Raw genomic sequence first — 21,551 nt, 5'->3', positions numbered from 1 at the left:
CGATCGAGGGAAAACGGGGAGACGGAGGTTAGTCGTGATGCCAAGTGAGGTTTGATGACACATTCACAGTGTGACAAACCAGGAAAGACATAAGAAATACGCGTACACAGACACGCACATGCTAGTGAACGAGCTCTCGCACAAATTAGCTGATGCGTTTCTCATGCACGCGCACACGCAGACCCACACCTTCACGCACACAGACCACAACCCACGTGCCAAACCGCCCCACACACGCAAGCGCATCAGATACTCGACGGTACACCAACGGTGAATGTGAAAGGGTACTCTAGGGAAACAGAAGACAGACACTTGCAGCTACAGACATGCGCAGCTACAGACATGCGCAGCTACAGACACGCGCAGCTAGTCTGACGCGGACACACAGTACTTTTAATGCCCTATTCCCGGATGTCACCATTTTCACGTGGAAACGGTCGACGACATGACAGATACAAGACACGTGAACACAGCATTATGCAGATGTGGGGGAGGGGACGGACATGGGGAAAGAACACTACACCCTACGCTGCCTGGCCGCCGCTCGCCGCCCCACGCCACCTGCCGACACCCATGGTTAACAGGCACGCTCGCGTTCACTCCTGCGCCCCGAATTTGTAACAATATGGTAACAAGAGAGGTCCGTCGGAGGGCCGCCTGTCTCGAGCTCAGCGCCACGTTCGTCGCGCCGGGGCCGCCGCGCCACCGCTCCGAACGCATCCCTCGACACTGGCATAGGTGGCAGCACCAGCGGCCCGTTTATCGGCCCGACTCCAGCCCCCGTCTAAACCTGCAGCTACCGCCCAGCATGGGCCTGATCGCAGCGGCGCGCTCGCCCATAACTCTTCCGCTCATCCCAGTAGCAAAATACGGATTTCCGTAACGGCGTCAGGTACGTGAGCTGATTTTCCGTACACGATACACTCCACACCCTCACGTTGTGCACACACGGCAGGTCGCGTCGTCCGCACCGGGCCCGCCCAGCGCCAGATCACACTCTCGTACAAGGTCCGTCGGCGGCCGCGCCTCATCAGCGACGGCCGAGGCCGCGCCCCGGCGCCCCGGACCGCTGCAGGCGCCGCGCGCCCCGGCGCTGTCGTGGGACCAGCCTGGAGGGCCCGGCCACCCGGGACAGCGACCGCGCGCCGGGGCGGGCGGGGCGGGTGGGAGGGCCGTCACGGCCGCTCGCACGTCTCTAGCTCGCCGGCAGATACACTCGGACACGCTCGCGGGACGCCACAGCACGCACTCGACACAGAATGAACACGTCCTGGTGGCCGGCCGGCGCGGCTCTAGTTGGTGGAGCGGCCGCTGCGCGGCGCCGACATCGGGCGCCTCGGCGCCTCGGCGTTTGTACTGGTAATATCCGGGCTGAGGGAGAGCGTGGCTCGCCACTCGGCCGCCGCCGACTTGACTCAGTGCGCTGGCGATCTCCCCAGAACTGAGGACAGGCACGCGTACAAATTAACAGCCTGGCTGGAGGTGAACGTAGAACGCGCCCATAAAAGTGGCAAAAATTGGATAAAGCACGAGTCATCGCGGCACCATCGAGCGTCATCGAATGAATGACAAAGATGCCAAAAAACCCAGACTCGTTTTTTCCCGATGGATGCTGATACGATGGAGTTCGTGGCCACGCTTTTAGTCAATGAATCAAGACGGAATTACGATCTATCACACCACGCCACTGCACCGTCTACTGGTGAAAGCAGCCTCGTCCCCAACCAACACCAGAAGAGGTTTGCCTAGGATCTTGCATGAAGCGAGTCTTCCGTCTGGACCTGTTCAAATGCCTTGTAGTGTAAAACCGGGAGGAGCGGGAAGAGGATTAGCGGGATAATACCCGATAGCTTACTTATTAACTCACGGCATATACTTTCTGGCGCTCATGTGTCGCAGCCTTTCGGTCCAATATCGAGCGGGTGCCCGTTAACGGCTAACTGCTACGGCAGCGGCCACGGCAGCGGCTAACTGCTCGGAAGCTGAGGCTGGGTTACCCGCCCAGAATTCGCGAAGCCCCCAGATGCCCCCGACGCCGCCGAAGGCAGGAGAAAAGGAGGAGACGGCGACGAGAGCAGAGGAGGGAGGAGCCACCGACCTCGACGGGCGTGCAGCATCTCGATGAGCAGGGAGGTGGCGCTGTTGGTGTCGTGCTTCTGGTAGAGGTAGTCCTCGCCGCGGTGCGCCAGTTCGCGCAGCTCCGGCAGCAGCGCCACCAGGCGCAGGTGCTTGTTCTGATGGCACAGGCGGGCCATCAGCCGCGGCAGAGGAGCACCACGACACGGTGGCACCAGGTCCAGACAGCACCAGGTCCAGACAGCCAACTACAGCCCCGGTAGGGGGCGGGGCTCCACAGATGTATCGCGCGTTATATCAGGGCACGCTCCTCGGTAAGTGTCTACAGGGAGTTGGATGACTATTTGCGTGTGTGCTTGATAAAGCCTTTTAGCGTCCAGTCAAATATAAACAAAAATGTACGAACAGAAATGCACAAAAATGCACGTCACAAAAATTTGAGAGCCATGCGCAATGCCGTAATTACACAGTGCTGACCCCACTTAGGAGTCGACCCTCATAAACCGTTAGGGAAAAATATGTTGCGAGCTAGGACTAGTGAGATGAGACACACGTTTTCAACACAGCTCATGCAAGCCAGCTAGAAAAACTGACTCCTGTAATGACCAGACCCGAACGTTTGCTCGTTTCTCCGAGACTCGGACCAAACCCAATTCAAAAACCCGACCGGTGCCGACAGAAATACTTTTTTCTGGTGACTGTATACGAAACTTTGTGAATGCCTCGCCAGATGTTAGCCTAGATTGCTTGTTTTCAATAAACACAATGTTCCTTGACATGAGCGCCGTGGTCTTTACTGTCAGGTATACTTAGAAAGACCTGTAAAACACGCATACGTAGGAATGAAGCACTGGCAGACAGAGACGTTAACAGAGCTGAGGACCATCAAGCTGGTAATAGCCTTATGGCTACTGCTTTAATAAATGTAGACTACGCTGCGGGGTGTTAGATAACACGTTCAGTTGTAAACCTGCCTCATCATCTTCATTTTGCAGGTGATAGCTGAAAAACTGCCAAGAAAGGCGTTTGGGCAGCATACACTGAGTAATAACTAGAAGTATTGGCAGTGCTGCCACCTGCGTGTAACAGCACGAACTATATTAGCAACTCTACCAGCCTAAGGTTGTAATGTTACACTTTTAAGCAGAAAAGCACTGAGCTATGAGACATGTCCGATTAAACACACTTAGCACCGACATATACCTCGATGACACCGTGCTAAATACATTTCAACAACTTCAATACGCCAGCTTGTAGATGCTTTCCAACACCAGCGCTTCGCGCTCGCGGCCGCCGTGGCCGCTAGTGCTGCCGCCTGTCGGCCGCTGGGTGACACCCACCTGAATGTCCGGATGAGCCGCACTGCAATAGTCTAGATGAGCCTGGTTCATCTGCTCTTGCGCCTGCTGCACGTGCCTCCGATTGCTCAGCGTGGGCAGGTCTGAGGAGATCAATCGGCGATTAGGAGATCCAACATCGCTCGTTTGTGGGTCACATGCTTCATGTTGGGTGCTGACGTGTCACGATAAGACTCTCACTGGATCTCACAGCAAACAGTCGGTTGGTCTCACAGTGAACAGTAGCTGGGTCTCAAATCAAACGGCTGCTGGGTCTCACAGAAAACAGTCGCTGGGTCTCACAGTGAACAGTCGCTGGATCCCACAGTGAACAGTCGCTGGGTCTTACAGCAAACAGTCGCTGGGTCTCAAACAGCACAGACAAACCGATGACCCAGGCGCTGCCACGATATTCTGGCCACATGGAACTTCTAAAAAGTGAGTGCGTTCTCGCACTGGCACTATGAGTCTATTAGAAATGGGCGCTGTCCCGCGCAAGCGCAAGCACAAGCAAGTCCTCCCCCTCGTCCCAGCCAGACGCCGAGGCCTGGATCTCCGACTTCTGGCCGCGCACCGAGCACCGGCCTCTCCCCGCTCCCGCATTGGACGCCGCCCACGTACTGGGGTCGAGCATGAGGATGAACTTGAGGCAGATGTAGTCGCTGACGTCGAAGCTGAGTTGCTGCAGGCGCGCGGTGAGGTCGTGCAGCTGCGGCACCAGCTCGGTCATACCGAACAGGCTGAGCGTCAGCAGGTCAAACTTCTGCCCGTTGGGCAGCGTCGTGCTGTCCGGCAGGTTATTATGCAGCCGCTGGTGGATGTGGTCCAGGATCAGCATCACCGACCACGTGGCCTGCAGAAGCTTCATCTGGTCCTCCACCTGACGGACGACGAGAGCAGAGTCAGGTGGGGGCATACAGCGGCGGAGCAGACGGCACGGCAGAGGGACGTGGCGCGGCGGACAGACATGGTGGGACAGGCGGACACGGCGGGGCGGGCAGAAAGTACAGCACATCCAGGCACGGCGTGTAGAGAAGCCGTTGACATTTTGTGGAGCGCTGTATTCCTCAGCTCACGGTGCCTGTTCAGCTGCTACGGCTAAATGGTATCGTAAGATTCAAAACGCGTGGGCAAGCTGTTACATGAATATGGTGCGTTGTACCTAACATGTCTGCAGGTCCTCACACGACGGGTTCGTGGCACCTGAGGACCCATTGCAACGCGACCATCGCACCTCTGAGGTCCCACTGTAACACGACCATCGCACCTCTGAGGTCCCACTGCAACACGACCGTCGCATCCCTGAGATTCCACTGTAACACGACCGTCACACCTATGAGGTCCCACCGTAGCACGATCCCTGAGGTCTTACTGTGACACCACAACCGCACCTCCGAGGCCCCACTGTAACACGACCATCGCACCTCTGAGATCCCACTGTAACACCACCGTCGCGCCTCTGAGGTTTTACTGTAGCACCACCATCGCAGCTCTGAGGTCACACTGTAACGTGACCATCGCACCTCTGAGGTCCCACTGTAACGTGACCATCGCACCTCTGAGGTCCCACTGTAACGTGACCATCGCACCTCTGAGGTCCCACTGTAACGTGACCATCGCACCAGAGATGCCATCGCTCCCGGGTGCTAGCGGGTTACTGTAGCCAATCACCAGGATGCGATTGTCGGCTCCGTCTCAGAGCCCAAGGTGAGCTAGTATGGCGGAAACGTCCTGACATGGCTCCCATACAGTTCGAGCGAGCTAAAGCTCACCAATCATGACTCGCCGATAGCGCTAGGACAGCCAGGCCGCCAACAACAGCTCAGGCTTTGTACATAAAGCTCTCACCAGCCAACACAGACGCAAACATGACGCCACGTATCAATCTCAAGTTACCACGTGCGCAGGAGGTAATTAAACCGGCATGGGCCCGGCGAACTGGTGCACGGTACGTCACTAGTCCCTATCCACACGATCGAACGTCCCAAGAAGGCGGGAAGTCCCAGCCGACATCGCTGACTGACAGCAATCGATTCCACCCCAATGCACCCGCGTCAGCGGCAGGCAACGCCGGGTACCAAGTACTTGTGCACAGCCGGCTGCCCAGCTCTACGGAACGCCGGAATGCTCGCCCATTGCGCGTATTAGCGGCGCGCCCAAATCTGCCGCCCGACCGTCGGCGAGCCAGCGTGTAACGGTCCGGCGGCGGCGCGCGCCGAGGTTCGCTGGACCGTTGGCACCGCTGAACGGGCACCGCATAAGCCATGCGCTCCGGCGGCGCTCACCAGGAAAACCCGCCGGTAAAACTCCTCGGCCGCCAGAAAACGCGCCGCTGCAGGCTTAACGGCGCTGCAGGGAGAACGGTAGGCGTGAACCGTCCCAGTCGGCCGTCCCGTGACCCAGATCGGTCAGGGTTCGGCCGGAGGAGGCGGGCTGGCGTTTGGGGGCCTCGCGACGGGCCGGCGGGGCGCCGGGTGCGGCACGTCTCCGGCGGAGGGCGCCCGCCCCTGGCGACACCGCCGCCATGACCTATCTGCCGGCGGCGGCCCGAGGCGGCGGTGGCGCCGGTGCGTGCGGGCCACATGCCATTATTCCAGCACTTTCACTCTCCAAGGCCGCGGGTGGCGCGCCGAGCGGGGCGGACGGGACGCGGCCGCCGCCGGACGGCCGGCGAGGGTGGCGGCGCCGACGCGGCCCGCGCGCCGCCGGGGCCCGTCCGTGCCCAGGACCGACCTCCGGCCGACACGGTCCACGCCGCCGCCGCACCCAGGCTGTCGTGTCCCACACAGGCCACTGAGTGATGCGGATGGGCCGCTGGGCGAGTCTGCTCACGCCCTTTCCTATGTCTTTGATCGCTTTACACGGACGACTTTTTGGATTGGGACCTTAGAGACTACAGTTACTGCTACAAAGCTTTGTTTTAAGCAATGTGGTTTCGGCATCACAGCAGAAAGATTGGATGATGAGTCACGTCACGAAAGGTAACAATTCAGCAATGCATAGCAATGGGCGGGAACAGGACCTTTGGACCTCAGACTGTTTAAAGCGCTCACGCCCAGTCTGTTCTGCAATTATCACGCCTTCGTGCAAGACGTGGAGTGAAAGTTAAGACAGCAACAATAGCCTTATTCCTAGTATTCCTTATTCCGAGGAATAAGGCTATTACTGCTTCCTTATCTATGTGCATAATGTCCCTCGCAAATGCACTCAACAACTTACGTTATTCTGAAGTGGAAGTTCATAAAACCGTTAACGTCCACATCTCAGCGCAGCAACACCACCAAGGATGAAGGAACACATTGAAGGGCCAGTCGCGACGCCCCTGGTCACCTCGATTTATGCCGTGGAATCGGAGCCGGGACCGAAGGCCAGCGGTGGGTTCCCGCCGGCCGCCTCCCGCCTCCCCGTCTCTCCGCCTCCCCGCCGTCCTGTCACCACGTCCCCGGCCTGTCGGGCTACATCTGGACCGATGGAGGGTCGGGGTGGGGCCTTGAGACCGGCCCACAAGCAGCCGGCGGAAAGACGTGTGCAGTCGCAGAGGCGGAGAGAAGAGAAGAGAGGGTCGAGGAGGCGAAAACGTAACGGTGACGATGTTTGAACCACCCCGCCGTGGGTAATCACTGACGGGCTACCGACAGCACTGAGCTTTAAGACAGCGGCTACAAAATGATTACACACCTACTAATAGCTCTCAGCTTGAAAACATTATGTCACACACAAGGTTATCACACATACCAGCTTGAGACATGACAAATATCCCTTCACACGGAACCCACATAAGTAACAACGCTCCCGTCATAACGCAACTACAGCGTTTTAACAGCGGCGCGGTGCAGGCTGTGGGCTGCGGTTACGAGAACACTTGTGCGTGAAGGCGTGCGAGCAGCCGCGGGCGCACGAACGCCGGCCGGGTTACGTCAGAGCGCGGGTCCCGCTCTGACCTATTTCCGAGCGTTTCCAAACCATCGAGACCTGTTGGTCAATGCGCCCGGCGACCCACATAGAAAAGCCCCGTCATCGCCTGCATTGTGCGTGACGGCCATTATGCGTGCTGCGGGCTGGCGCAACACGCACGTGCGTGCGCTGCCGGCGGGCGGCGCCGCCGGCTGCCTGTGGGACGGCCGGGGCTGCGGGTACCGGGCACAGCATCGATGCACGGCGCCCAGGTCTGCTAGGCGCCATCTCTGGCTCCGGGGCACGGGGTCCGCTGCGGGTCACGGCACTCAGCTGCGGGTCACCGAGGTCAGCTTTAGGCTCCGGCATACGTGACTAGACCGCAGGTCACTTGACTGCTCCAGGTCACGTGACTCAGCTCCAGGCGGCGGGACTCGGGGTCAGGTCACAGGCCTGGGTCAGAGGACTCCATCCCAAGTCACCATTTCCAGGTGGATGATTTCAGGGGCTCAACTTCCGGCCACGTGAATCAGCTCGAGGTCATGGGGCTCAGCTCCAGGTCACCGAGGTCAGCTTCAAATTACGTCATACCTGACTTCCCCACAGGTCACTTGACTCAGCTTCAGGTCATGGCCGGGTTACAGGCCCAACCCTGGCGACCGCTCCGACTCGAGATTACAAGGTTCAGAGCTCCAGGTCACGAGATTCAGCTTCAGGTCATGGACACAGCTGCAGGTCATGGGGCTTCGGAGGTCCAGGTCATGACGCTCCATGAATCCAGGTTATGCGGCTCGGCTCAGGTCATGGATCTCGGCCAGATGTCACAGGATCCACTTCAGGTCACGAGACTCAGGATCAGGTCACTGCGTCAGATCCAGGTCGTGAGTGCTGAACGAAGAACTCAGCTCTACGTCACGGGCCTCATCTCCAGAACACTGGAATTGATAGGACCCGACTCCGTGTCGCGGGCTCCGCTCCAATTCGCATGACCACCTCCCAGGACACTGAGCTCAGTTTGGCCACGTCAAAAGTCTTTTCAAGAGCGTCACTTTCCTGCTGAAAGCTTTAAAACAGAACATCAAACTCCTCCATGGCCTCCCCGACGTGTTTCACTGCTCAATGTCCTTTGTTCACACCAAAAGTTCTGCGGAGATGTGGCCCAATCGGTCCGACCGCTCCTTCCGTATCCGTCGCTCTCCCCGTTCGCCGCGCCCGGCTCTGTCTCCAGCACTGACTCTGGGCGGCGCGGCGATCGCCGGCGGCGCAGTTCGTCCTTGCGCCGCCCCAGACCGCGCCACATTAGCCGGAAGTGCCGCTGACACACAGTCGCAGACAGACATACGCCCGGAGCGGCGGCGCGGCCTTCCTCGGCCAGCGGCGGCGGCGACTCAGGGCCGCCGGCCGGGACCGGAGCGGACCCCCTGCCACCCGGCCCGGCCCGGCCCGGTCCGCGATCGCTGGCTCCGGGTCAACAGGGCCGCAGCTCGCCTGCAGAGGCGCCGGCGCGGCCCCAGCAGGCCCCGAGCGAGATCTGTCCGTCCGCAGTCCAGAAGACGCGAGGCTCCGTCCTCAACAGCCGGCACCAACGCCACCTTGTGGTGTCTTTCGTTGACGTGTTTTACATTCCGGACACCCATGCCTGGTAGGAGCCGGCCAAGTTCTTGCATGCTGTTGAACGCTGTTCGGCGCTCCGATGTTACAATGAACACGGATCAGGACATGCTATCAAAGTGTCCGATCCCACCAACCCGCGTCACTGGGTCCGACGCTGATTCCCCCTGTGGTGGATCTCTTCCAATCCCTTGTCAGCCCGAGTCCGTCGGCGATCGCGGCCTTGTCGGGCCTTACCCCTCCGGGACTTTGCAGAGCCCCTCGCCTTTGCGTCCAATGTTTCACTTTCATCGTCAACCATGAGACTGGGCTGTCCAAGACCCCGCTTGCTTTGAGCCACGCTCCTGGACAGGGGTCGCTGGTCAATACCCGCCTTCTACCGGTGAGGGTTTCTCAAGCTCTGGCAATGTGCCCCGACCTTTTTACACCGCCAACTATGTGACTCCACCGAAGTTTCCCCTATTGCATGTCGCCAGTCCCCGTACTCCCCGGTGGCGCAGGCAGCACGGCGCCCGCCTAGTTCGGCCGCCTGCCGGCAGAGGGCAGGCCCGCCGCGCCGGCGCCTCACGTCGGCGTGACGTCACTGGCGGCGGCCGAGCTCGGCTCACCTTGTCCCAGTTACAGCTGTTTACCGACGGCAGCAGATAAACAGTGGGCTGGCTGCCAAACGCGGAACTGAAGGTGCGCACGACCCGCACCGCTGACGTCAGCGGCGTGCAGACAGCGCCGCAGCCTGTTCCGCCGGCACGCAACACGGCAGCGCGCCCGGCGGTGCTTCTGGCGAGCTCATACGGGACTCTCCACGCATCCAGTGCGGTCTGTTCCCGGCGGGTTAGCTCTCGGGCGCCTTCTCCCGCTCCGGCGCAGCGCGGCGCCGAGTCGCTGCGGCTCCAGACGCGCCCGTCATCACTGGCGGCGCGGCGGCGCGTTTAGAGTCGTCCGCACTGGCGGCGCGTGCTTCAGCGAAGGACGCGCCCGTCATGACTCGGCAGCCGCGAGTCATGTGCTCCATGTGCTCCGAGCAGTGCTCCCTAACGCGCCTTAGAATCAAACGACGAACGAGATTCTGGGCAGCGATCGGGATTTGCGCACGTGCATGCGCATGCGCACCGTGTCCGACCATCACAGCTGGGACCACAGTGCAGGATAGTAGTGCATTGCTGCGGTCACTATACTACATTGTTGCACCATCACAGCTGGAACAACAGTGCAGGATAGCGCCGCCAGTGGAGCTCGCTACGGAGCCTGCTCGCGCGTTACGGAGCACATGCGTGCACGCGCTGGAACTGGCCCAGCTCGCGCTGCCGCCGCCGTGGCTAGTGCGCTTCTGACGGCGCTAACGACGGGCACGCGGACGCCTCAGCAGGCTCGCGACTGACACCGGGTGGCACCGCGTTCCGCACGCCAGACTGTCCGGGCAGGCTCGGTTGGTGACCACTGGCCCGGCCCGCTGGCACCACGCAACACGCCCGCGGCGCCGCCGGCGGAGGTGTCCGGTCAGCAGCAGTCATCGGCCTGAGTCGGACGGACAGGGAGACGGCGGCCTGGCCTTCACCGGATACGACCGCCGCGTCGCACACATGCCCTTGCGCTCGTGTCACTGACGAGTCCACCGATACCTACCGACACCCTCCCACGTCTGCGGAAAACACTAACTGAAGTCCTAGCAATGCAGAAGTTACATCCGTCGACAATTTCAGAGCATTTGAATGGCATTAGGTACACGGGAGATTTGAAGATACTTTTTCACCACACACGGAATGAACGCGAAAGGTTCCAGGTTGGCTTTTCTGCTGTGCGTAAAGCCATGTCCGAAAACTAACCACGGAGGGGTGAACATCCCGGTTTGACCACGACGCATCAGTCAGCCTCAGTCTATGACGGGAATCTGTGCCGGAGTCGAACGCCAGCCGACGCACAAGGTGACCCCGGTTCCAGAACGTCGCCCGTCGCCCGTCGGTTCCAGCCTCCGTTTCAGACAGTCGCCCGTCTGCCGTCGGTTTCAGCCTTGGTTTAAACCGTCGCCCGTTGCCCGTCGGTTTGAGCTCCGGTTTAATTCGTCGCCCGTCGCCCGTCGGTTTCAGACCCCGTTTAGACCGTCGCTCGTCGCACGCCAACATGTCCGCCGGCAATTCATCACCTCTCAGCCAGGGGAGGAACGCACGCCGTCTGCCAGCACGGCGCCGTCTCAGCCGCCGGCTGCCCCCGGCCTCGCGCCAGCCGACTTCTGCAGGCCTCTCGACAAGCAGGCACCAGCTGTCTCCCGTCTCTCGTCAGCGGACACGGGCCATCTCCCATCAGCAGAGACGCAAGCGATATCAAAGCAGTCAGCAGGGACGCAAGCGATATCAAAGCAGTCAGCAGAGACGCAAGCCGCCTCACATCAGAGGAGACACGTCTCCTGTCGCCAGCCGCGCGGGACATGTGCCATTGCGAGAGACGCGTAAGTCGCCCCTCTCCCGTACAGACGCGCGTCATGGCCCGTTATTTGTGAGGCGAGCCATCTCCGCCGTCAGAGACGCGCGCCGCCTCCGTTTCGATGGACATCCGATGGGGGCCGTCTGCCGCCCGTGGTCCGCGCAGGCGCAGGCCGCCGTCCACTGACTCAGCAGTCGGGGAGCCCGAGAGGGCCCGTTTCACCGCTGCTATCAGCTGCCAGCCGGTAAAACTCTCGCTCTCCAAATAGGCTCGGATAGTAGGTCAGCGTCGATCCCAAGTGCAGTGGGTCAGCGGGGCAGCCTTGACCCAGTTGGAGCCACTTTCGCCGGCCGCCGGCTGGCGGCTCTCCGGAGAAGGGCCGCCGGGCGCCGCTGGGCGGGGGGGGGGGCTGCCGGCCGGGTCAAGGCGGCCCGGTACCGCGCCGGGCCGTCCCTCCCCCCTCACAGAGCACTTCCTGGGCCGGGGCCGCGCGGCGCGATCCAGCCGTCCGGCTCGGCCTCAGCTGGCTAAACACGCGAACCAGAAGCTGCCAGCGAGCGTGCGCGGGCGAGGGTGGCATAGCCACGGCCGTCATGCAGCTCGTCACGCAGTCCAGCTGCGGCAGTGTCTTCATCGGAGCGGAGCCCGAGGTCTGGGGTCCTCAGCGGAAGGCAGTACCAGGGAACTCACACCGTAGGTCATGGGAAGGACAGCAGCTTGGCGAAGATCCGAAACCGAGGGTGTCCGATTGTTCCTTTCATGCGTCGTTCCACACGTTGCACGCCGAGTGGGTTGGAACAAATTGCACGGCGCATTACGGCACATGCTGCAACGACTCCTCTTCGGACTCTGCAGTCCCGCTTGGCTGTAGCAACCCGAGTTTGGCTATTTCTAAACAGACACGCGACCTACTTAAGTATTTGTCCGTGCTGTTAGGAAGCTTAGTGTTTGTATTAGCACTCTTCGGGTATGGCGCTGTCTATTTGGACTAGGCGAATATGAGGATGTTGAAATCAGTATTTGAGCAGTTTAAAACATTCGAAACCCTTCTGTAAGGCAGAAGTTTACCAAACACTATACATTAATTCTGCATAGAATTAGTGCTGAAATTTGGCGTCCTGCGGCCCAGCGAAGATGGAACACTAAAGCCAACTGACATCGGGCTACAGACCCCTACAGAGAAAGCTGGCGAAAATCATATAATGTTGTTACACTCCTATGGCACGGGACTTCACCGGGTCCAAGTTTAAAACAGCACAGTGGAGTACGATCTGCAGCAACATAAATAAAGAGGCTTGCAGCGCAAGATCTATCGCGTGATTCCGCAGGAAATGATGTCGTTTTTTGTCAGTGCTCTCGACAACACAATGTCCGCTGAGCTCAGCCCTTTGAGTCGCCTTATTCACAAGTCCTGCCCGGCAGATCTTCGGGTAAATGCATTGGCAAACTGTGCAAAGTACCGAACATTGGAACGCGCCCACACGAGCATTCAAACACCAGACGCCCGACTTTCCTGTTCACCCGAAGAGCAACAAAACGCGAGGCGGCACGTCACGGCCGTGCCCGCATCGTACTCACCCTCAAATCCTTGAAGAAGACTGAGTTGCGGGCCCAGTCGACCTGCGTGAACAGGTTGGTATCGAGCACTTTGCACAGCAGTTCGAACAGGTCCACCTCGCACTGGTTGTACGTCTGCGTCTGCAGCAGGCTGAACAGCTGCTGCTGCCACTGGCGGTCGTCCAGCGAGCTGACCAGCTCGCGCACAATGGCGGGCACGTCACTGGCGCGCGAGGCCGCCCACGCCTCGGTGGCGGCGGCGGCGCCCAGCAGCGGCGAGCATGACGAGTCGGGCGACGAGGCCGACGTCGAGCTCAGCACCGGGTACTGGATCTCCTGCTTGATGGTGATGCTGCCGCCGCCGCCGTACGTGACGGGCAGCGAGGTGGCCGGCGAGGCGTAGCTGATGGTGACGGCGTCGGCGCCCACCGTCGGCAGCGTGACGCGCTGCGGACTCATCAGCTGCAGCTGCCGGATGTGCTGCATCTTGCGCGCCTCGGTCACGCTTGTACATGGGGCCGAACTTGTTACGGCCGCCTCGCATCCGGTCCTGTCGCACGGCTGCAACGAGAGAAACGCGCCGTTAGGCCAGCCGAACCGGGCGGGACGCGGGCACAGCGGCTGTCAAGGTGCAGTGCAGTCCATTGGAGCGCCAGTCGACGCCAGATCAGACCAGACCAGATCAGAGGAGCGCCAGTCGATTGCTGCCGCGGCCCGGAAAGCCGTGCAAGGCTACGCCGGGTACTGGATGTGACGCAGCCTGGCGGTAATCATTACTCTGCCCCATCAAGTGTGGCATGACGTGTTTCAAACACGCGGCAAGATAAAACAATGTCCGATCTTATCTAAACGTCTTCAGACACAGCACTCAGTGTGCGCTTCGAGATCTTTACATGACGAACAGGATAACAAGGAGCGGGCGCGGCCAAGACAGCTAGCGTCGACAGCCGGGGCAATCGCGCCGCTCGCACCGCCGTCACGCAAGTCCGACCGTCCGCCTTCACACCAGCGAGCCACCTTTTCCGAGCGTGCTTTTGCTGCCATCTCGGCGACCCAGCGTCGCCCAGAGTCGGCTGACCCGGCACGAAGGCTGACCTCGATCCGTGACCGATGTGCCGGCCCTGCGGTCGGCGGGCCGAGCAGCCGGCTGTCGTCCCCCGTTCTCCGGCGGCTCACGCACAGTTTCGCCGGCTGCCGGCCGATTTCTCCCGCCCCATCGCAGCAGTAACGTCCGGCGGCGGGAGGGTCGCGGCAGCCGGGCAGCGGTGGCGACCGCGGCCGCCGCCGGCCCCGCGCCGCAGGCCGCCGCCGGCCGTCCCTCGCGCCCGGGATGGACGCGGCGGTGAAAGGAGAGCTGCAGGACGGCCGCCGGCCTCCGCGCCGGCCGCCGCGCGAGCGGCCGGGCTCGCCGCCGGACCCGCACAGCGCCCAGCGTCGACAGAGTCTATGTTACAGCCACTTGGCAAAGATGTTTCTGGGCGCTGAATCAGTGCAGTCATTGGTGTCACTGGCTGAGGTCTGTTCTGGCTTTGCGTTGAGATGTTCTCTCGAATATCAATACAACTGTCAGGTGGGTGGCGGTTGTCCAAGCACACAGGAAAGTCGTGCTAGAACAAGTTGGCTGGATTGTGCGTGAGCTAGGTATAGATAAAGCCTGCGATTGTCGCGGATTAGTTGAAATGTCGCGGATCAGAATTTTAGGACGAAAGACCTCTTTCGGTCCACTCAGAATGAATGAAGACCATAATGACTGTCGGTCTGCTAAAACGCTAGCATGCCGCGAACACCAGCAAGACTTACGGCCTGTCACTTGCATCAAACGACAGAATCTGACAGCACTCTCGTTCGCCAGACCGCGCTAGGCTTTCTCGCAGCAGCGGCTTCCACGGGTCGCAGACCTGCTGTCAGCCGAGCGTTTTCATATTGATCAAGCCTGATCGACCGGGTTGCTCGGGCGTGTTTCACGGGTCGGGCCGGCTCCGCGGGCGGCCGGCCGGCGCCGCCCTGAGCCGCCGCCCGCCAGAGGGCCGCCCACGGACCGGGGGCTCCACCGCCGGCCGCCGTCCCTCCTGCGGGGGGGGGGGGGGGGGGGGGGCTGCACCGCAGCCGGACCGCGGCGCCCCTTTCACTTCCTCCGCCGGAGCGCCGTCGTCCTGCGGCCGCCGGCGAAACCGCGCGCGAAACCCGGGCCCGAGACCGGCTCCCAGGCGGGAAAACTGGCGCTGCCCCACCGCACGGCGTCCGGTCGGCGTCCGCTCACCGGTCCTCCGCGGCCGGTCGGGAGCGGGTCCTCCGCGGCCGGTCGGGGTCCGCTCACCGGTCCTCCGCGGCCGGTGGAGGCCACCCGCCGGCTCTCCCCGGCAGCGACCAAGCGACGGCGCGACAGGGCGCGTGCGGCGAGCTGTGCGCGCGAGCTGAGGTAGCGTTTCAAGAGAGAACGAGATCGGTCTTGGTGCTTCTTTAGATTCTGCCCAGTTACGCCTGTCTCGACAACTCTCAGTGTCAGGTCAAAGTATTTAAAAGCTCGTCAAAACACACCAGCAGAATAATTTTTTTTTCATTTGTACCTCCCATTCCCCCTTGAAAGTTACGGAGCTCCTCTCCCAGTAACAGCTTCACCCGTGCCGCCACAGCCACCCGCAACATCCACGCCAAACAAAGCTTCTGCCTCGTCCTCGCTCTCTTTTCTCCATTCAGGGCAGCAGCTGTTCAAATCGCGGGGCAGCGGCCGGCGGCGTCAGCGACGGCGCGGCGGCGCGGCCGCGCCGGGCGCAGGGGTGCGCCGGTCCTCCGAGCAGCCAATCAGCACACTGGCGCAGGGGAGCCAGCGCAACAACAGGTGGGTGAAAGGAGAGCACCGGCCACGTGGAGGGGCCGGCCGGGCACCGGCGCGCGCGGGGCCGGTGTCCTGCCGGAGAGGGTCATCGCCCGCGTCAGCGGGGCACGGGAGGACTGACTGGACGCTCGCTGGTCTGTTCTCAGCCACACTCGCCTCGCCGGGCCGGAATAGACGCGTCTGTTCCATGGAGGCAACATTGCCCGCGGGGCAGTCACCTCGAACGCCGTTCGAGGTCAGAATTTGCGCTTAGCGATAGGTTCTGGTTGTTGCATGGAAACCGGACCACACAATGCGGGTATCGTTATGACATCACTTGGAACCCTCAGCGACTGGCTGCAGCGAACCAACCTGCAAGTTCCCACCGTCGGTTCAGCACCACCCGGTGTCGCCTGCGGTTGCTGTTGTTTTGGGCAGCCTTCACCAAGACCATTATAATCCAGGTTCAGTGAGTTGAGTTGGGCTTAGGACCGACTGCAAGCCCTGCAAGCGACCAGGGCTTCTTTTCCTTTTCAGCCCATCCATCGATGTCGGCCCGACTGACACCGGCACGTTTGCTTTAGGACGAGGTAATGATGTGGGAGGGACAGTCGCCCGGTGCCGGCCACAGCAGATTGAGTGTCCCAGCCGGCTGACAAAAACACGAACAGAACGTGTTGGCCGCGCGCGCGAGGATCATGGCGCTCGACGCGCGGAAGGCTCGAGTTACGCGACATAAAAACTGCCCCCATTTGATCGGCGTAATTAGGTCATCGGTATGGTGCTGAAATTGCGCGCGATGTTCAAATGGGGCCTGCACCAACAACACTCCACCGCATTACGACAATGAGCTCTGAGCAGGGCAGGCTCGATGGTTCGTTCGCGAGCGCGAGCAGCCAGCCCTATCACGCATGCTGCGAGCCGCGGCGCACCCAGGCTCCAACAAAGAAATGTTGCCTGGCGGCGTCACCCTGCGCTTGGAAGCTGCTCCACATTGTTCGGTCGCTGAAACGCAGAGCCGAGTACAGCTCAGTCTAGCCCGGGACGGCGAGCTGGCGTTCCCGGCGGCGTGTCCCCCGGCGCCGGGCCCGGGCGCGGGCGCCGGCGGCACCGCCCGCCGCCGGATCTAGGTCAGCCCGCCGCCGGAGAGCCGTCGAAAGTGAAGGTGCGCAAGTCAAACGCGCGCCCTCGCCTCCCGGTGACGTAACGGGCGCAGAATTCGGCGGCGGCGGCGGCCGCGTACGGGGACAAAAACGGCGCGACTGACGGAAGCTCACCCGGTGCGTGACGCGCGGTCGGGCCGGGCCGGGCCGGGCCGGGGCCGGGGCCAGCCAGCGGCGGTGACGCAGGCGGCGCGGTCGACAGGTGGGCGCGCTGGCTCGCTAGGCCAACGTACCGCTCCGCGCCGGCCCGCCCACTGCAGCCGGCCGGCCCGCCCGCCGCCACGCGACCCGGCCGGCGGTGTCAGGCTTGAGCCGGAGGTCAGCGGGGCCGGTGCTCGCATGACGGTGCAGTTCGGCCCGCCGGTCAGCCAGACGGGGCAAGTGCACATTGTCCCGGCATTGGCACCTCCCAGCGTCCTGCTGATATGCACGCGACACATGCTACTCGCCCCCTCACCGCTGGCTCCCTGGCCGAGTGCGAACATGACCGGTTGCCTCATGCGATGTGTGTGTGTATAATTGTTTGACCGTATTTGGCATTTCAGGATAATTGAGCCCACGAAAAGATCTTTTCAATAGGCGAAAAGCGTCGCAGTGATCCGTTTAACGACTGCAAATGAGTCATTCCCTTCTTATCTGAAGTCAGCTAAGCCGGCTCTGACAGGATGTGACGCCACATACCCGTTTGTAAAAGTACAGAAAGGAACGAAATATCTGCCCTAAAAATGGCGGCGTCCGTCGGGCCGGGCCGGTGCTGTCACAACGCCAGCTCGCGTCGCGGCGCCATGCAGCGTCGCTGTGCGGTCACGGACCGGTGGACAGCGCCGCCGCCGCCGCTGTGCCGACCCGAGCGCACAGGTGCACGCACGCACAGCTCGGCCGCCCCCGCCGCCGGCACCGGCGCCGGCGACGGGGCGGGCCGGGGCGGCGCGGGGCGGGGGCCCGTATTGGTGGCCGCACGCGTAGCCGCCGGCTGAAACAATGCGAGGCCCCGGCGCCCGTTGACCCAGTTCGAGCGCAGGGGGCGGGCGGCGCGCGCGTGCGTGCGCCCTGCACCATCTGGCGGCGGCGCGCGCCGTCAGGGGAGAGAGGGAGAGCAGTTGACCCGGCTGGCCCGGTTACACAATGCGTGCGGACATCTCTGGCGCGGCGGAGGCGGAGGCGGCGCTAACGTAACCGAACGGCCGGCTCGGGTTGGCGCACACCTTCACCGGCGGACGGCGGCGGGCGCCTGACTAGACCACTGCGGACGGACCACTGCGGGCCGGGACCACTGCCGACCGGACCACCGCGGACCGGACCACGGCGAACCTGACCACCGCGGACCGGACCACGGTTAACCTGACCACTGCTGACCGGACCAGCGCGGACCGGACCACTACGGAGCGGACGGACCACCGCAGACCGGACCACTGCTGGCCAGACCACCGCAGACCGGACCACCGCGGACCAGACCACTGCGGACTGGACCACCGCGGACCGGACCACAGCGAACCTGACCACTGCTGACCAGACCACTGCGGACCAGACGGACTACTGCAGAACGGACCACTGCGGATCGGATCACCGTGGACCGAACAACTGCAGACCGGACCACTGTGGACGGATCACTGATGAAAGGGGCACTGCTGACATGGACGATGGAGGAGCGCATTCGCAATGCAGTTTTTGACGTCGCAATGTAGTTTTTTGTTTTTGCTAAGCAACGATAGCACCATTTTCGGGAATGGAACGTCGATGATGCCCATGCATCTGAAAATGTTTAATGCGGGGCGGTTTTGTGGTACGTTGCACGCAACGAAGATGTGTAGTAGGTAAGTGTGTAAGTAGGTGGAAAATAAATTTGCGTTCACTTTTCTGGTAGGTTTAGCCATAGGTATAAAGCTCGCTTGGCCCTTTGAAATGCCTTCAGTTGCAGCCCTGGACTGAAAATGTGTGTCTGGTTGGAATTGTACTCACATTCACAACATCTGGGATATCTCAAGCGCGTATGCTAAAGATCTACAAAGAGAATGAGTCGCCAGTCTGCACCAATGCAACTAGACAACTAACACGACCAGTCGGGGGGGGGGGGGGGGCTATTCTGGAGAAAGCCGAGGTGTGGTCGCCGCGCGGTGGGGGCGGCGGCGCGTGGGTGTCGTGGCCCGAGCACGGCCCCAGGCGGCGGTGGTGCAACCCGACTTGTGCAGCCGGTCAGGAGCTCCCTGCTCAGCGCCGCGCCGGCGACGCTGAGCACACCTCTGAGCACAGAGCACAGAGCACTGAGCGACTTGCTCCCGCCCAGCGAGCCGCCAGTCCCGGTCCGTGGTCATGTTAGGGGTCTGTGCTCTGCACCGCACCGCTCAGCGCCACGTCGGCGTCGCTGGCGAGGTGGCATGCTCCTGCCCGGCGCGCTGTCACACCTGGTCCGTGGTCAGGTCAGGGGTCTGTGCAACGCCGGACCTGGTCCGTGGTCAGGTCAGGGGTCTGTGCGCCACCAGACCTGGTCCGTGGTCAGGTCAGGGGTCTGCGCGCCGCCAGACCTGGTCCGTGGCCAGGTCAAGGGTCTGTGTCCCACCAGACCTGGTCCGTGATCAGGTTAGGGGTCTGCGTGCCGTCAGACCTGGTCCGTGGTCAGGTCAGGGAACGGTGGAATGCACAGGGGCGGAGGCCGGCGCGCCACATCGGCTCGCCTCCACGATGGCCCCCTACCGACGCGTGCCAGTTTACAGTCAGCGTGGAGCGACGCCTGCCGGTGTCATCTCAACGTTGGGTCAGCTGCAGAAACGGGGCCAAGACCGGCGCTCGGCCGCCGGGCCAGGGGAGGACCGGCCGCTCCGGGGCCGCAGCTGAGTGTTTCGTAAACGGCGGCGGCGGCTGGCCGATTCCAGCGGCCCTCCCTCTCTCTGAGAGGTGACGCAACGCCGCGCTGGCCGCCGGCCGCCTGTCCCTAATCCGGCCCCGTCTGCCCATGGCATCGGCCCGAACCGAACGGTGCCCGCCCCCCCCCCCCCCGTGACCCGGCTCAGGCCGCTGGTCACAGGGCCCTCGGCGTCCGCCGCGCGCCCCAGCTGGCAACAGGAGCGGGGCGACTGCGCCGCGGTGGCCCCATTTGGAGGCGACCAGGCTGGCGAGTATGCCGGCGCGAACTGGGTTGTGTTATGAGGCGATAAATATCTACTTTGAATTACGTCCACGCAATCGGAAGTCTTCTTTCGATGCTTTTCCGAAAGGTGCTTTTTATCGTAAATAGGTAATGACTGAACGCCTGCTTGATATCGGAGACAGATGCTGGACTCGTAATCCAGCAGCGCTGGGTGTAAGTTTAAGACTGGGAATATTGTTTGAAATGGCTGACATAGAAAGGTCAGCTGGTAGCTGGCCAACAAGGGTCAACCCAGGCCCGGGGCGGCCGTGCTGGAACATTGCGCAGCATGTAAAATCCTCCGCAGTCCGGTCTGGCGAAAGGTCATTGGCAAAATTATCCGTTCAACTGGACGGCACGACTTGGTTGGTGGGGTTAGGGTAAACGCAACAAGCTATACTTAGCAAGCCTTCTGCACCCAAAGCCATCCGTCAGTACAGTTGTTATTCAACATTACAATGTCGTTTTTTACACGTACCTCCTAGTACACTGAAGATCGTTAACTCAATAAAAGAACTTTCAGGTCACAATCGCGCAAGACCAGGGGTGAAGGCTTGTCTTTCTTACATCAAGTGCAAGATTAACTCAAGCTGTAAAAGCGTGAGACTGGATAGATTATTTAATTTGGCATCTAAGCGTGTTACATTATCAGGGATAACGGTGGTTCTTATCTCCATCAGCACTCCACCGATCTTGAGACTGGAACTGGGCCCAACAGGCAACACAGCTAAGCTCGCCGATCAGTATCACCATGGTCAGCTCGCCGCATTTTCATGCCTACAGTAGCCCACGTCGTGGGTAATGCACACTGAAGCTATTTGCAGAATAGCGGTTTCGCAACACTCTGACACATGACTGGATAGCTTTTGAGATGCCATCACCGACACCAGCCGGTTGTGCAAAAGACTTCTTCATTGTGTCACTCTCATGAACAAGATGCGGTCGTTTTAGAAAGTTGCCTCGTTTGCAAAAGTTTGCTAAAAACGCTACGTGATAGCCAGCTGACCCAGAAAATTTTGACTCGACGGCGAGGCGTGCACCACCACTGAAGTTGATGTCATTAACTGCACTCAGATAGCAGTTGCAAGCTTTGTGGGAAAGTTTGTGGGCGATGATATCTCGAAATATCGAAAGAATAATTAAAAATAATTAAAATGAATATCAAAAGCCGTATTTCAAAGGCTTTCGATAACCAGAACAGACGGATCCCCTTCAGGCAAAAATCTGCATGTTTTCGGCCGCGTTCTGACGCAGATGTTTCACCTAGCCAGCTGTCCTAGTACAAGAGAATACCAGCTGTCCTAGTGCAAGGAAATACCAGCTGTCCTATTGCAAGCGAATACCGGCTGTCCTAGTACAAGGGAATACCAGCTGTCCTCGAGCAAAGGAAGGGCAGTGCCCCCCCCACCAAACCAACACAGATCTGAGAACAAGGTTCCAAAATTCGTTCGTGGTTGGACGTACAGGTGTCAAAAAGGATGGAAGCATTTAAATATTCTGCATGGCTGTCGTACGTTTGTTGCGTAACTGCGCCTTCGGAACAGCGCCATCGAAAG

The 21,551-nt window shown here is 60.8% G+C and overlaps 1 pseudogene; it reads right to left on the bottom strand.

Moving 5' to 3' along the window:
• Positions 1 to 1,127: 1,127 nt before the first annotated feature.
• LOC119102498 (nuclear hormone receptor FTZ-F1-like) overlaps positions 1,128 to 21,551 on the bottom strand; it is a 42,955-nt pseudogene continuing 22,531 nt past the window's right edge.

Source organism: Pollicipes pollicipes, unplaced genomic scaffold (assembly GCF_011947565.3).
Source record: "Pollicipes pollicipes isolate AB1234 unplaced genomic scaffold, Ppol_2.1 Scaffold_5724;HRSCAF=6776_pilon_pilon_pilon, whole genome shotgun sequence".
In the NCBI taxonomy this organism is placed as follows: Eukaryota; Metazoa; Arthropoda; class Thecostraca; order Pollicipedomorpha; family Pollicipedidae; genus Pollicipes; species Pollicipes pollicipes.
Note: the sequence above shows the minus strand (reverse complement) of the source record. Positions and strands in the feature narration are given on the sequence as shown.